The following is a 16,306-nucleotide window of genomic DNA, read 5'->3' as shown; positions in this document are numbered from 1 at the left end:
TACCTCTCAGAGGAGCTCAAGATACAACAAATATATTATCAATTATATTTGAAAGTGCGACTTTGTTTTGGAAAGTAAATTGGCTATATGTGTGACAATATTAATGTACATACCCTCTGCCCTGGCTGGTTTGGCTCAGCGATTAGAGCGTGGGCCCGCAGACCAAAGAGTTGTAGGTTTAATTCCGGCCAAGGGCATATACCTGTTGCAGTTCATCCCCAGCCCTGGTAGGGGTTGGGCCGGAGGCAACCAATCGATGTGTCCCTCTCACATCAATATTTCTCTCTCTCTCTCTCTCTCTCTCTCTCTCTCTCTCTCTCTCTCATTCCCCCCACCCCACCCCCGTCCCCTGTCCCACTTTATCTGAAGATAAATGAAAAATATCCTCGGGTGAGGATTAAAAAAAAAAATGTACATACCCTCTAATATTAGAATTCCTCTGCTAGAAAGTTATTCCATAGATAAACTTACACGATACTCAAATATGGTTGTTAGATGGTGTTCATTGTAACAGTTAATAGCAAACGCTGGAAACAACCTACACGTCCATCAAGAGGGAACTAGGTAAATAATTTTAGGTATTCAGTGAAGTGCTACGCATCCATTAAAAAGAGTGTGGCGTCAAGAGAATGAGAAGAAAAGCCACATGCCCTGGCTGGATTGCTTAGTTGATTAGAATCGTCCCCGTACACCAAGGTTGCAGGTTCGATACCAGATCAGGGCACATACAAGAATCAACCAACGAATGCATAAATAAATGGAACAATAAATCAATGTCTCTCTCTCTCTCTCCCTCCCTCCACCTTCCTCTCTCTCTAAAAATCCATTAAAAACATTTTTTTTTATCCTCACCTGAGGACATTTTTTGATATTTTGTTCAGATAGAGTGGGAGAGAGAGAGAGAGAGAAACATCAAGTGGTCGCCACCCACACGACCCAATCAGGGCCAGGGACAAACTGCAACTGAGGTACGTGCCCTTAGCGGGAACCGAACCCGGGTCTCTCCAGATCGCAGGCCGATGCTCTAACCGCTGAGCAAAACTGGTCAGGGGTAAAAACATTTTTTTAATGGAAGAAAAGTCACAGACGAGAAGAAAATATTTGCAAAAGACACATCTGATAAAGGACTGTTATACAAATTATACAAAGATTTCTTAAAATTCAACAATAAGAAAACAAACAACTCAATTTTAAAAATGTGCCAATGTCCTGTGTATCTCACCAAAGAGATACACAAATAGCAAGTAAGCATATAAAAAGATATTCAATGTTATATCATTAGGAAATTGCAATTAAAATAAAGAGATATCATTATACACCCATGAGAATGGCCGAAATTGAAGACACTGACAACACCAAATGCTGACAAGGATATACAGCATCAGGAAATCTCATTCATTGCTGATGAGAACACAAAAAAGTATAGGCACATTGGAAGACAGCTTCTTTCAACACTACACATAATTTTACCATACCAACCAGAAATCACACTGTTTGGTATTTACCCAAATTAATTGAAAACTGATGTCCATACAAACACCTACACATGGATGTTTACAGCAGCTTAATTCACAATTGCCAAAACTTGGAAGCAACCAAGATGCCCTTCAGTAGGTGAATGGATAAATAAATTTGGTACATCCAGACAATGTAATATTACTCAACACTAAGAAGAAATGAGCTACCAAACCATGAAAAAGATGTGAAGGAAACTTAAATGCATTTTGCTAAGTGAAAGAAGCCAATCTGAAAAGGCTCCATACTGAATAATTCCAACTATCTGATATTCTGGAGAAGGCAAAACTATGGAGACAGTAAAAAAGATCTGTGGTTGCCAGTGGTTGGAGGGAGGGAGGGATGCATAGGAAGAGCATAGAGGATTTTTAAGGCAGTGAAACTGTTCTGTATGATAGATACTATAATTGTGAATACGTTTGCCAAAAACCATAGACTGCACAACATCAAGAGTGAACCCTAATGTAAACTGTGGACCTTGGGCGATAATGATGTGTCAATACAAGTTCACTGTAACAAATGTACTACCCTGGTGTGGGATATTAATAGTGGGAGAGACTGTGTGTGTATGGGAACAGGGAGTATAGAGAACTCTCTGTATTTCCCACTCAATTTTGCTGTGAATCTAAAACTACTCTATTAAATAACCGTTTATTAATTTAAAAAATTGAGTGTGGCATACTTATAAGAGCCATTTTACTCAAGATATGCACAGTGTTAGGTGAATAAAGGAAGTTCAGAAAGATATTTTATGGTCCTATTTTGTGTAGAAAAAAATAGAAAGAAATGGATATGTTTAAATATGCTCAGAACTGCCCGGCCAGTGTGACTCAGTGATTGAGCATCGACCCATGCACCAAGAGGTCACCGGTTCGATTCCCGGTCAGGGCACATGCCCAGGTTGTGGGCCTGATCCCCAGCGAGGGGCGTGCAGGAGGCAGCCAATCGATATTCTCTCTCATCGATGTTTCTATCTCTCTCTCCCTCTCCCTTCCTCTCTCTCTAAAATCAATAAAAAAAAAAACAATTTTAATAAAAATAAATAAATAAATAAATATGCTCAGAACATTAATGGAAGGTCATTAAAAACTTGCTAACAGGTTTCTTCATGGGAGTGGGTTGGAAAACCAGGAATGGGGAACTTTTATTTTCTTCAGTATATAGATTAAATATTTATTTATTTATTTATTTATTTATTTATTTATTTAATCCTCACTCGAGGACATTTTTTGATATTTTGTTCAGATAGAGTGGGAGGGAGAGAGAGAAACATCGACGTGAAAGGGACACATTGAGTGGCTGCCACCCACACAGCCCAACCAGGGCCGGGGACAAACTGCACCTGAGGTACGTGCCCTTAGTGGAACCGAACCTGGGTCTCCCTGGACCACAGGCTGACGCTCTAACCGCTGAGCCAAACCGGCCAGGGCTATAGATTAAATTTTTAATGTGAGCATGTAGTTCTGTTTTTTCCATGATCACTTAATTTATGTAATAAATGGATATGTTTTCTTTGCAAAATATTCTAACAATTCAGATACAGTAAAAATGTTCTTGACCTCCTTCCACACAGTGGGATTCCACCCCGCCCCCCTCCCAGGAGATAACCTCTGCTGGCAGTTTATTTGTATCCTTCTTAAATGTATGTAACTCCCTTTGAGCTGCTTGAATCTCCGTGCTTATTATTAGTAGTAAAAGTCCCCAGTGACCACAGAAATACTCCTTATGGGGAAAGGGAAGTTTTAAAATAGGGGAGCAGCAGTGTTTGTCATAAACTAGCCTGGCAGTAGGGAAACCCCAGGCTATTTTAGATCTCTGAAGGATGGCTTAAGGCGATTGGCCAGAGGCTGGGAGTGGACAAAGAAAGGAAGTCGAGAACAATAGGGTCACTCCACCTCTGCCTTTCTGGAGGTAGGGCCACTGCAGTAAATGTGGGGTTGGCCTAATCCATGTAGTTCAGGGATTAGGAAATCACCAGAGTTAAAATTTCAAGTCATTACTTTGAATTCTAAGATAGGGTATGGCGTGCAGAATAGAAAAGTCTGTCACTTGCTCCCGTGGGTCTAAACACTGCACTGGAGTTAGAAAGGGACCCGGAAGATGGTGCCACAATAGTGCTGCTGTACAATTGTTATAGGGGTTAACAATAAATACATGGGTATTACAGATTTTTTTTCATTAAGAACATTCCCCTCCGCCGGTGTGGCTCAGTGGACTGAGTGTTGTTCCATGGACTGAGAGTCCCAGTTCAATTCCCGGTCAGGGCACAGGCCTGGGCTGCGGGCTTGATCCCCAGTGGGAGGTGTGCAGGAGGCAGCTGATAGCTGTATCTCTCTCACATCGATGTTTCTTTCTCTCTCTCTAAAAATAAATAAAAACATTTTAAAAAAGAAGAAGAAGAAAGTTCCTTTCTGTGTCATTTTTGGATTAACAGGCTATTTTCCCCAAATACAATTTATTTTCCTGATCATAAAAAAAAAAAAATTAGCTGGTTCTGTCCAGAAGATATATCTAGAAAGCAGGGAAATTCCTAATCTAATTTACTGGGACTGGGACTCACGTCCTGACTAACTAGAGTCCTTCAGTCCTCACTCACTGTGTGATCTCTCACTTAATTCCTTGGTGCTTCATCAGTCTCATCTGTAAAATGAGACTGTTGGTACAAATAACTTCTATGGTCCTGTGGCTCAAAAATCTATTAGTTGAACTCGTCTAGTTAATGTGAGACTGTCAGTCTTATACACTCAAAATGGAGAGTTGGATCAATTATATGGATCATTCTGGGGAAAAAATAATAAATTGAACCTCAAATAGATCAATTTCAGGCCAAATTGTTTATTCTGTTTTATTTTTCTGAGGCTGTGAAATCAGAATTCTACCAGATGGATCAATGCAACTCACTTGTTCTTAGCTCCATTTCACCTAGGTGGGCCCCACAGAGATTCAAATACTTACACCTAAAAATGCTAGGCATATTTTTGCTCTATATGTGCTAGAAAAACAAATGTTCTTTCGACCTCAGTGCTAACCAGATCTCACATGCAGTGTCTACCACCATTTAGCAAACCAACCCTTCTCAAACTTTATAAAGTACCTAAAGAGTCACCCTGGGGATCTTTTAAAATGTAGATCCTGATTCTGCAGGGTTGGGTGAGGCTCATTAATCTGCATTTCTAACAAGCTCCCAGGTGATGCTGGGCTGTTTGTGTTCTACACTTGAACTAGCAAGGGGCTAAATCAGGAGCCCCTCACTGTCTTCTGTAATCCTCCCCTTCAAATGCAGGTTATTTTTTATGAAAAATAACTAACTCTTTAACTGATAAAACTAATGCTGTTTTCAGATAATATTTGTGAAATAAAGCCAAAATTAAGGCAATTCTTAAAATAAATGTGTTGAGTCTAGATGCATAACTCTGCTAATAGCTTAGGAAACTTAGAGGTATGTTTCTTTTTCTTCCAATCTATAGATAGATATATTATACAGCCGTAAAGACTTATCAACATATAGAAATCCTTTGCTCCCAATAAAGATTCAAGGCAGTATGGTGTAAGGATTATATGCTGTAAAGATTAATGAGATAACCTCTGTGAAAAACCTTAGCCTTGTGCCTAGTATTTACAAAATACATAACCAAAAGATATATTACCAAGTAAGGCAAAAGACACAAAGGGGCATTACATAGAAGGGAGATATTTTTTGTTGTTGTTGTAGTTAATCCTCACCCTAGGATGATTTTTCCACTGATTTTTTTTTTTTTTTTTTTTTAGAGAGAGTGGAAGGGAATCCTTACTAACTGTGGAGAGAGAGAGAGACAGAGAAAAGAGAGAGAAACATCAATTGGTTGCCTCCCACACAACCTGATGGGGACCAGGGGTCAAACCTGAAACTGAAGTACGTGCCCTTGACCAGAATTGAACTCAAGACCCTTTGGTCTGTCGGCCCATTCTCTAATTGGAGTTTCAAATGTATTGACAGTGACAGCATATACAATATTAAAGTTATTGTCCCAAGCTGGATACTTTGTCATTATTTTAAATATATATGGTTTTATTGATTTTAGAGAGACAGAGGGAGGGAGAGGGGGAGAGAGAGAAACATCAATGTGAGAGAAACATCAAATGGCTGCCTTCTATATGAGCCCTAACTGGAGATCAAACCCACAACCTGGGCATGTGCCCTGACTGAGAATAGAACCAGTGACTTTTTGGTTCACAGGATGACACTTAAGCAACTGAGCCACGCCGGTCTGGGCTCATCATAGTTTACTCCAGCCTCTGCCCACATCATATCAGTTTCTTACATGACCTCTCTCATTTAAGGACATTATTAATCCTATCACCCATGCCAGAAATGTGAAGGTCATCTTTGATTCCTCATCTCCATATCAGTTATCAAGTTCTTTCATCTAAACATTTCTCAGATCTCTGCCTTCATTTCCAACCCTATCCCCACTAACATATATTAAATCCTAAATCTCAGAATTTTAGAAACACCTTCTAATTTTTCTTCCCATCACTAATCTCTCTCTCTCCAATCTTCCTCTCTATCCTCTTTTGCAGCCAATAATCTTTCCTAAATGAAGTCCAATGTTGTTCCTCCCCTAGAAATCTTAAACAGCTCTCTGTTGTTTTCAGGATAAAACGCACACCCTTTGTCATGGAAGGACCCATTTTAACATTATAATAATTAATACTTTTAACTAACATGTAGTCAGCAATTACTATGGGTTAGGCACCATTCAAAATGCTTTACATCACCCGGCCAGTGTGACTTAGTGGTTGAACATCGACCCATGGACCAAGAGGTTGCCAGTTCAATTTCTGGTCAGGGCACATACCCAGGTTGTGGGCCCAATCACCAGTGGGGGGCATGCAGAAGGCGGCCAAATTCTGTTCTATCTCATCAATTTTTCTATTATTCTCTCCCTCTCCCTTCCTCTCTCTCTAAAATCCATGAAGAGAAAAAAAATATTTTTCAATGCCTTATAGCCCTGCCAGTCCAACCCATGCACCAAGAGGTTACTGGTTTGATTCCCAGTCAAGGCACATGCCCAGGTGTGGGCCAAATCCCAGGTGGGGGGCATGCAGGAGGCAGCCAATCGATGTTCTCTCTCATCGATGTTTCTATCTCTCTCTCCCTCTTCCTTTCTCTCTCTCTAAAATCAATAAAGAAAAAAATATTTTTTAATAATAAATAAAAGTGCTTTACATTTATAAACTCGTCTCACAACAACCCTATTAGACTGGCATTATTATTATGTGTTTGGCTCGCAGTGAGTGATCAATAAATACTGTTGAACGAATGCATTTCTCTTTTACAGATAAGGAAATGAGGCTTAGCATATTAAGTGACCCAAGGTTTTCATAGCTAATCAGCGGTAAATTGTATACACAGGGCAGTCTGACTCCAGGGCCTATAAATGGGATGCACTATACCCTAAGTCTCTAAAACTGGACTCTACCCTACTTTTCTGGCCTCATCTCTGGATACTTCCTGGTGTCTTTTTTCCCCCAGTGACTGTTCTCTGGATATATGAAGATAGTTCATACTTGCCCATCTTTATGCAGGATTTTGGCTCTAAAATGCCTTTCTTTATTCCCCTCTTGGTCAGGGTAGCTCTTCTCAACCTTCAGTATCCAACTTTCTTATGACTGGGTCCTTCACCCTGAGGTGAAATTGTTTCCTCCCTCTCCTTTTGCTCCCAAAGCACTTTATTCATGCCTCTAATTACAGACGCTCTAACACTATATTATATTATGATTTATTTGTGTGTCTTCATCTTCCTAGATTGTGTTCTCCTTCAGAGCAGGGACTAGGTTTCATTCATGTTTGTATCCTGGTATATAATCAGGATTCAATAAATATTTGTTAAGTGAATGAATAAATGGATGTCTTTGATTTGACTTTGCAAAGATATAGGAAATAGTTCTTTGAAAGGGCATTTCTTATAATAACCTTTCTGTAGAAGCTAAGGGATAAGATTAAATCTTAATTTAGCAAAGGCCCTTGGCAGGAAACTATTTCAATATCAACAAGGTATCTTGCTTTCTGACACTACTTAATACAAGGGTGTCAAGGAATAGTTACTTCCAAAGACAAACTGTAAGTGCACTTAAATGGAAGAGGCTGAACAAATAAATATGAATGGTTTGCTGGTACCATTTGGGGAATGAAAGCTAGAGAACTTAAAAACCAAAAAAACCTCATATATTTTTTTAAATTTTTTTAATTTTTTTTAAATTTTAGATAGGAGAGTTGAGAATAGAGGGAAAAAAATTACCAGGCACTTTGTGCTAAGTCTATTTTTATGACTTTTAGTCCGAATGCCTTGTTAAAAACATTAAGGACTTCAGGTCCCTTATTGTGGATTATGTGTCATCTCTTCTTTGTCTATGAGATGTAGATAACAGCAAGTTTAGTTTCTGAGACCAGTCATTTGGTAGGTTATTTGGATCCTTGGATCTTTGAAAATTGTTAATTCCTACCAACCTGTCTCACTAACTACTAGCTTCAAAAGAGATGCATCTGACTCATCAACAGATCAGAAGTTGGACCATCTTCTTCATTGTTATCCTGGTATAATACTTGACAATTATTCCAATATTATTATCAGTAACTTGGTTAAGTCTTTCTACCTTTTCCCTCCCTACCTTTTTCTATGTAAACAAAAACATCAGTTGGAAAAATACAGTAAGCTAGAGAAAAACAAATGGTAAGAAAATCATAAGGAAGAGAAAAATAGATTTACAGTATTTATTGAACAAAATCTGGGTATAAGTGGACCTCAGTTCAAACCCGTGTTGTTCAAAGGTCAAATGTATATGCTTAAAAATGTCTTCTAACTATTTGTCATCGCTTCTTTGGTAAACTTAAGCTGCTTGCCCAAAGGAGTCAGGATAACAAGAAGAATGTTTGGGTTCATGGGCACAGGAGCATCACAGAAGTGCCTAGAAATAGACATACAGGAGCAGCCTTCATGCTGACTATCAGGTTGCTGAGTTATAACTGACTGGGTTAAAGACTAGTGAGCCAGAGAGATTCAAGATTCAGAGAGAGAGGATGATTAGTAGTGTAAAGCTCTAGAGAATGGGGGTGGTGTGTGTGATCCACAGCACAGGTGGGAAAAAATAGCCTAAATAGGTGGAAAGGAGGGGTGTTATTTTGGAGACAGGAAGTCTGGGGAGTTCCTTCTGTTTTTCTTAAAGAAGGAGGTGAGGTCATTCTTGGAGGCAGAGGTGGGAGGGTCAGAGATTTGTGGAGGTTTAAAAAGGCTATTGTGGATAATAGGAACCTCTTGTTTTAGCCTGGTAGTCCTGTGGGCCCCTTTGCAGGTAGAACCACAGAAAGGCAAGGGAATATGGGGTCAAAATAAAGGACCAAGAGCTACAGGCTAAAGAAGGAAGAAATGAAGGCAGAAGGAATTCAGCCCAAAAGGAGATAGAAGAGGTCATAGAACCTGAGCCTGAGGAGCAATTGATTGAGGAAAGGACAAGGGGAGGGCAGGGAAAGGTTGGCAGACAGTGGGTTGTCTAAATTATTATTATCATTTTAAGCGGAAAAAATAGTATCACCTTGAAACAAAATAAAATAAACTGCAAGTTTGTAATCTTGCATTTGAGTATTGGTTTTATTTGTCGATTGTGTTTTTCAAACTTTTAAAATGAAATTTTATATAGACCTACCTGGTTGCATCCAGAATGGGCGATCTAGAGCTCCATCTACCCTCTGCCAGCTTTACACCCCCACAGCAACCCCAAAGCACTTTTATTACACCCTATGACTCCACAGAACACAATTTAAATATTACCACTAAAGTTTTGAGATTGAAAACAGTTCTGTATCAACTGATCACAATTCTGGCCTTGTTTGATAAGATGCTGGGTCAACTATTTACTGTTAGTCATGATGTCACCTCAAGAGCACAGTTCTATATTTCCCATGATGGACATGTATTACATTTATAAAGTGTTCTAACTGGATTCAGAAGTGCAGTTGATCCTGGATTTGGTTTGTTAATGCATCCAGAACCATCAAAGGTGTTAGCACTTGAGAAACCCCAAGGCCAAGTTTCTCTATCTGTGGATAAGAAGCAGGTAGAGCTAACTCTCTGCATTTTTAGGCTAACGTAGTTTTCCGACTGTCCTGTTTGTTTATTTAACATTTGTTAGAAAATAATGACCTCTACTTTTTATATTCCAAATGCTAAAATACATTCCATTTAGAGTTAAGATTTAGATATGAAAAGTTACAATATGTAATTAGAAGAAAATATATTTTTTAAAAAAACTTATATAAGCTTGTATAAGAAAGGCGGCTTAGCGGTTAGAGCGTTGACCTGCTGTCCAGAGAGACCCGGGGTTTGGTTCCCGCTAAGGGCGTGTACCTCAGTTGCAGTTTGTCCCGGCCCGGGTTGGCCCTGTGGGTGGCAGCCACTCAATGTGTCCCTTTCACGTCAATGTTTCTCTCTTCCTCTCTCCCTCCCACTCTATCGAAACAAAAAATGGAAAAAAAGAACTTCCGGTCAAGATGGCGGTGTAGGTAAACGCGGTATTGTGTCCTCCCACAACCACATCAAAGTTACAACTAAACTACAGAAGAATCATCATTCAAAACCGCCTGAAATCAAGCTGAATGGAAGTCCTACAACTACGGAATTAAAGAAGCAGCCACATCGAGACAGGTAGGAGGGGCGGAGGCAGACAGGCTGGTCCCACACCCACCTGTGGTGGATAAAAATCAGGAGGACACTGCCCTGGCCGGTTTGGCTCAGCGGTTAGAGCGTCGGCCTGCGGTACAGAGAGACCCGGGTTCGGTTCCTGCTAAGGGCACGTACCTCGGTTGCAGTTTGTCCCCGGCCCTGGTTGGTCGTGCGGGTGGCAGCCACTCGATGTGTCCCTTCACATCGATGTTTCTCTCTCTCTCTCTTCCTCTCTCTCCCTCCCGCTCTGTCTGAACAAAAAATGGGAAAATGTCCTCGGGTGAGGATAAAAAAAAAAAAAAAAAATCAGGAGGACACTTCGGCAGGGAAGGTCCTCCCTGAGGACTGAGGGGTCCCCGTCCCACACCAGGTGCCTGGCTCAGGTTTCCAGTGCCATAAGAGAAGTCCCCATAACTTCTGGCTGGAAAAACCAGCAGGAACTGAGGCTCAGGGAAGCTGAAGCTGCTGGAACCCCAGGCAGCTCCTTAAAGGGCCCTCACAGAGACTTAAAGGACTCACTCCCTCTAAGCTCGGAGGGAAGGCAGCTCTAGGGGCACCAGAGACACACAGGGAAGAACTGAGCTATTTGGCACTGGAGCGAGGGCTGGAGAGGGGGCTTTCTCCGGGACAAACGTGCTGTCAGAGGCCTTTGTTCCTTTGGTGAGCCCTTCCCTGGGGCGGCAGACAGTCGCCATATCAGGGACTCCAGCAACCTGGCTCACACTGGTAGCCCCGCCCTGCTGACTCCCTGAGGCCTCGCCCCACCCAACTTTCAGGCCCACCCAAGCTGTTGCCAGTTGCTGAACCTTAGGATTGGCCTGTCTTAGATCCTGCTTCAGGTTTTTCCTAAATTCTTTCAAACAAGCAGCGTCTGGTCTCAGCTAGCCCCATACCGCTCGTTAAGTAATACACAGAAACAAACACAGGGAGGCAGCCAAAATGAGGAGACAAAGAAACAGGTCTCAAATGGAAGAACAGAATAAAACCCCAAGAAGAGAACTAAGCGAAATGGAGATAAGCAATCTAACAGATGCTGAGTTCAAAATACTGCTTATAAGGATGCTCAATGAACTTAGTGAGAACCTCAGTGAACTTAGTGAGGACCTCAAGAGCATAACAAAGGACTCTGTCAGAAATAATGGATGCACAGTCAGAAATGAAGGTGGCATTAACTGAAATAAAGAATAATTTACACAGATTCAATAGTAGAGTATGTAAATCCAAGAAGCAAACCATCGATTTGGAATATAAGAAAGCAAAAAACGCCCAATCAGAACAGCAAAAAGAAAAAAGAATCCAAAAAAATGAGGATAGTGTAAGGAGCCTCTGGGACAACTTCACGCGTGCCAACATTCGCATCTTGGGGGTGCCAGAAGGAGAAGAGCGAGAACAAGAAATTGAAAAACTGTTTCAAACAATAATGGCAGAAAACTTTCCTAACTTGGTGAAGGAAACAGACATCCAAGTCCAGGAAGCACAGAGAGTCCCAAATAAGATGAACCCCAAGAGGCCCACACCAAGACACATCATCAGCAAAATGCAAAAGGTTCAAGACAAAGAGAGAATCTTAAAAGCAGCAAGAGAAAAGCAGTTAGTTACCTACAAGGGTTTCCCATCAGGCTGTCAGCTGATTTCTCAAAAGAAACTTTGCAGGCCAGAAGGGAGTGGCAAGAAATATTCAGAGTGATGAAAAGCAAGAACCTTCAACCAAGATTACGCTATCCTGCAAAGCTGTCATTTAGAATCGATGGCAATATAAAGAGTTTCCAAGAAAAGAAAAGTTAAAGGAATTCATTACCACCAAACCGTTATTATATGAAATGATGAGGGGTCTTTTTGAAGAAAAAGATAAAATATATGAAGAAACAAAATGGTAATGAATGCATATCTATCAACAATGGAATCTACAAACAAAATGAACAGGCAGAACAGAATCATTCTCATAGATACAGAGAACATTTTGTTGGTTGCCAGATGGGAGGGGGGTTGGGGGAATGGGTGAAAAAGGTGAGGGGATTAAGAAGTACAAATTCATTGCTACACTGACAAACCTCAAAGGGAAAGGGGTTGTGGGGTGGGAAGAAATAAACCAAAGAACTTATATGAATAACCAATGGACACAGACAATAGTGTGGGAAAAGGTGGGAGGTGGGGGGGAGTGGGGAGGAGGGGGGTCAATGGGGGAAAAATGAGGAACATCTGTAATACATTCTACATTCAACAATAAAGATTTAAAAAAAAAAAAGAAAGGCAACTTATATACATATCAGAAAAGTAAAGGCAACCCAGGAAAGTCAGAAGCCTAAATTTAAAAAGATAGACCTATATGACTACACAAAAGGACAAACAACGACAATGGAAAAGGCACAAAAGCCATAATAAAAATCATGACTGCTAAAAATATCTGCAACACATATGACAGGCAAAGAGTTAATGTCATTATAAACTGGTAGGAAAAAGACAAGCAAACAAAGATCACGGGGGCAAAGAATAGGCATTTCACAGGGGAGGAATCCAAGTAGCCAACAAATATATGAAAATATATTTGGAAATATACATATAAGAATATATCAGGAATAGAAAATTTTAAATAACTATCGAACAGCATCCTGTGCTAGAAAAAAAACTGTAGAAATTTATAGTATGTGTGTGATGTGTGCGTGTGACTATAACCTTTTTGAATAATAAGCCAGCAACATCTATAGAATTTTATTTTATTTATTTTTATTTTTGTTAATCCTCACCCAAGGATATTTTTCCCATTGATGTTTAGAGAGAGTAGAAGGGAGGGAGAGAGTGAGGGGAACATTGATGTGAGAGAGACTCATTGACTGGTCGCATCCCATATGCGCCCAGTCTGGGCTAGAGATCGAATGTGCCCTCAACTGGGAATCGAACCCAAGATCCTTTGGTGCACTGGCCAATGCTCTATCCAATGAGCCATACTGGCCAGGGCTAGAATTTTAAATATTAAGTAGTAAAATACAAATAAACAGCTCAGCTGGTGTGGCTCAGTGAATCAAGCGACCGTCCATGGACTGACAAATCCCAATTCAAATACTGGTCAGGGCACTTGCTCAGGTTGCAGGCTGGATCCCCAGTCAGGGGCGTACAGGAGGCAGCTGATCAATGTTTCTCTCTCACATCAATGTTTCTATCTCTCTCTCCCTTCCTCTCTCTCTTAAAAAATCAATAAAAACACATTTTAAAAATACAAGTAAACATGCATTTTATCTTCTAATTTTATACTTAAAAAAATTTAAATCTATAGAAAAGTTGCAAGAATAGCACAATGAACAACTGTATATCTTTGACCTGGTCACCAATTTTTAACATTTTATTCTATTTACTTCCTCTTTCTCCATCTCAATATATAATATGCAAATACTTTTTATTTTAAAGAATAAAAAATGTGCCCGGCTGGTGTGGCTCAGTGGTTGAGCATCGACCCATGCACCAAGAGGGTGCTGGTTCAATTCCCAGTCAGGGCACATGCCCAGGTTGTGGGCCCGATCGCCAGTGAGGGACATACAGGAGGCGGCCAATCGATGTCTCTCATTGATGTTTCTATCTCTCTCTTCTTCTCCCTTCCTCTCTCTAAAAATCAATAAAGAAAAAAATAAAAAAATGTTTAAATAAAAATATTTTAAACGTAAGATCTGGATATATCAATGTCAAATAAAAAATTAAATAGAATCAAGCTGTGTGCTCTGGATAAAACAAATGCATCAAGACATGTGGTTCTATTTTGGCAATGGCAACAAACCCTGTTAAGGCAGGGAATTTGCCTTATTCATAACTGTATCTCCAGTGCCTAGAACACTGCCTGGTATGTGGGAGGCTCTTAGTAAATATATATATACACATACACACACACACACACACATCTCCTCACCCGAGGACATTTTATCTTAACCCGAGGACATCTTTCCACTTTTTGTTCAGATAGAGTGGGAGGGAGAGAGAGAGAGAGACATTGACATGAAAGGGACACATTGAGTGGTTGCCACCCGCACGACCCAACCAGGGCCTGGGACAAACTGCAACCGAGATACATGCCCCTAGCGGGAACCGAACCCGGATCTCTCTGGACCGCAGGTTGACGCTCAAACTGCTGAGCCAAACTGGCCAGGGCAGTAAATATTTCTTGAATGAGTGAGTGAGTGACTTGACTGAATGAATAAATATGAAATTATTTGCATTCTTATATCAACCCTGTGTTTTCCACTCAGTTGAATATCCAGCTCAGGTGTCTCTATCATAGCTGAATAGAATTTTATTTATAAAAATGTTCTGAAGTAAAAACTATGAATTCCTACATGATAGTTTGTGCTTATCAAAAATAGTAATTGTTGTGCTTGATTTGGCCACTCATATACTAAAATAGGAATGATACAGAGAGATTAGCATGGCCCCTGTGCAAGAATGACACACAAATTCATGAAGCATTCCTTTTTTTTTGTTTGTTTTGTTTTGGTTTTTTTTATCCTCACCCGAGAACATTTTTCCATTTTTTATTCAGACAGAGTGGGAGGGAGAGAGAGGAAGAGAGAGAGAGAGAAACATCGACGCGAAAGGGACACATCAAGTGACTGCCACCCGCACGACCCAATCAGGGCCGGGGACAAACTGTAACTGAGGTACATGCCCTTAGCAGGAACCGAACCCGGGTCTCTCTGGACTGCAGGCCAACGCTCTAACCACTGAGCCAAACTGGCCAGGGCAGAAAACATAATTGTTATAAGTGTGTTCATTCATCATTTATTTAGTCATCCCTCATTCCCCAACATTTACTGAGCATAGTTCCATTCCCAACAAGATATTTGCTATGCCCCTGAATTAAAACAACGAAAGACACAGCAGTGAGGTAGGTCAGCGAACAATTAAACAAAGAACTAAGATGCTGTGATGGATTTAACATAACTAGAAGGTATTATGACACAGAGGTTGAGAAACTAAACTAGCTTGGTCAATCAAGGAGAGCTACTTTAGGAAGGTAATATTTATGTTGCTTTTTAAGGATGAGTAGGAATTAGGCAGATGAATGGCATTCCAGTCGGAGGAAGCAGCATTCATTCATTTATACATTCATTCCAACATTTACGATGCTTATTGTGTACCAGTCCATAGGCTCTGGAGATGTAGCAGTGAACAAGACAGAAAAGTCTGTGCACTTCTGTGGATAACAAACAAGTAAACAAAAAAAAGTGTAAATGACAAGAAGGATAAGGGATGAGTGAGAGGGTCTGGGGTGGTGTGTGCATTTTAGATAAGATGATTAAGGAAAAGACTATCAAAGGAGATGACATTTGAGCAGAAACTTGGGTGAAGTAAGGGAGGAACTGTGGAAGGAAGAATAAGTGCAAAGGCCCTGAGGTGACCAGTGAAGCTAGAACTTGAGTGAGTGAGTGGGAGAGACTGCAGCAGGAGTTAAAATCAAAGAGATATGCAGTGGGAGATCACATAGAGCCTAGCACTCAGCAGCATGTGACTTTGATGAGATCATCAAGGAAATGAGGATGGGGTTAGAAGAGAGGTCTTAGAAGTGAGCTGGGAAATACCAATATTTAGAGGTCTGGAAAAATATAAAGATCCAGAAAAGGAAATGAAATAGGAAGAAAACTAGGCATAAATAATGTTCTAGAAGTCTGGTGGGTAAGTGTTTTATTTATTTATTTATGTATGTATGTATGTATGTATTTATTTATTTAAGGGGGGAAGAGAGAAAGAGAAACATCGATGTGAGAGAGACACATTGAGTAGTTGCTACCCACATGACCCCAACTGGGGCGGGGACAAACTGCAACCGAGGTACGTGCCCTTAGCAGGAACCAAACCCAGGACTCTCTGGTCCGCAGGTCGATGCTCTAACTGCTGAGCCAAACTGGCCAGGGCAAGTGTTTTAAAATTAAAAAATGATTTATTGTGCCAAAATGTAAGAAGTGAGAAAGCCTAAATATTACTCAGGGAGCAAACAGGGTAGAGGGAGTAGAATCTGAGTAGAGTGATGGCAGGAGAGGGTGGTCACAAAGCAACTTTTTCAGTCATATAACTTGACGATAATACTGACATGAAGGCCCTGAACAGTTTTG

The 16,306-nt window shown here is 40.5% G+C and overlaps 1 non-coding gene across 1 annotated transcript; it reads left to right on the top strand.

Moving 5' to 3' along the window:
- Nucleotides 1-14,570: 14,570 nt before the first annotated feature.
- LOC118631266 lies at nt 14,571-14,674 on the top strand. Its single transcript, XR_004959757.1, has one exon. It is a non-coding gene; the product is annotated as a U6 spliceosomal RNA (small nuclear RNA).
- Nucleotides 14,675-16,306: the final 1,632 nt, after the last annotated feature.

This window comes from Molossus molossus, unplaced genomic scaffold, assembly GCF_014108415.1.
Source record: "Molossus molossus isolate mMolMol1 unplaced genomic scaffold, mMolMol1.p scaffold_m16_p_15, whole genome shotgun sequence".
In the NCBI taxonomy this organism is placed as follows: Eukaryota; Metazoa; Chordata; class Mammalia; order Chiroptera; family Molossidae; genus Molossus; species Molossus molossus.
This window is presented reverse-complemented; position numbering and strand designations above follow the sequence as displayed.